This window comes from Neophocaena asiaeorientalis, unplaced genomic scaffold (genome assembly GCF_003031525.2).
Source record: "Neophocaena asiaeorientalis asiaeorientalis breed wild unplaced genomic scaffold, Neophocaena_asiaeorientalis_V1.1 scaffold78, whole genome shotgun sequence".
Classification (NCBI taxonomy): Eukaryota; Metazoa; Chordata; class Mammalia; order Artiodactyla; family Phocoenidae; genus Neophocaena; species Neophocaena asiaeorientalis.
Window position 1 is genome coordinate 19,261,775 of NW_020175018.1, and position 752 is coordinate 19,262,526.

Here is a 752-nt window from a genome sequence, read left to right on the forward strand (position 1 = left end):
TCCCGTCTTTCACTGCCCATCCATTGGTCCCGCCCCTCGCCCACCTGCCCGGTCGGGCGCGCGGGGACCGCCCTGGGACGTCGTCCGAGTTATGCCGGCTCTTTCTCCCCGTCTCTTCTGGCTTAGGATGTGAGAAGAGTCGGGATTCTTCAAGAAGACCGAAAGGAAGAATCAGTCTTGAACGCCTGACGCCAGCAGGTGCACCGACCGAGAACGGCTACCCGGCTGAGCCGAGGACCCGAGCAGCACCCTGGCGCAGGCGCGTCCCTCCCATTCTGCCGTTGGACTCTTCGAAGGGAAACGGGCGGAAGACGACCGCACATGCGCCGGCAGCCCCTGCGAACTGCGCGTGCGCGCCTCGCGGCGGCCCGCGAGTTGCCTAGTTACGGCCACTGACGGCTCCGGGTTCCAGTTCTGCCCGGGAAGTTCGGCTCCGTCCACGTCTAGCTCTCGGAAAGCAGTGCCCGTGTGCTCCGCACAGAACCCTGGAAGGGACAGACGCCGCCGGCCCCCAGTCCACAGGCCCCGTCGAAGCCCCACTTGCCGCCCAGGCTCCCGCTTCGGGGGTCGTCCTGTCCGCCTGCAGCGCCCAGTCGCACCGTCCCGCCTCGCCTCGCCCAGGCCCGGCCTCCTCCCCGGCTCGGCCGTCGCCTTCCCCGGGCACACACTTCGTCCGGCCCTTTCCCTCCCCTCCCCCTTCGCCACCGGCGCTGGCCGCGCAGTCCCCGGCTCCTCTTTTGTCTGCCCTAAGC

The 752-nt window shown here is 69.0% G+C and overlaps 1 protein-coding gene across 1 annotated transcript in view; it reads right to left on the reverse strand.

Annotated features, from left to right (window-relative positions):
* The window catches only part of SEC16A (SEC16 homolog A, endoplasmic reticulum export factor), a 33,811-nt gene extending 33,532 nt beyond the window's left edge, over window positions 1–279 (reverse strand). The window contains exon 1 of the mRNA XM_024762133.1: window positions 45–279. The gene's annotated coding sequence lies outside the window, so the exon portion shown is untranslated. The remainder of the gene's footprint in view (window positions 1–44) is intronic.
* Between the last annotated feature and the right edge of the window lie 473 nt (window positions 280–752).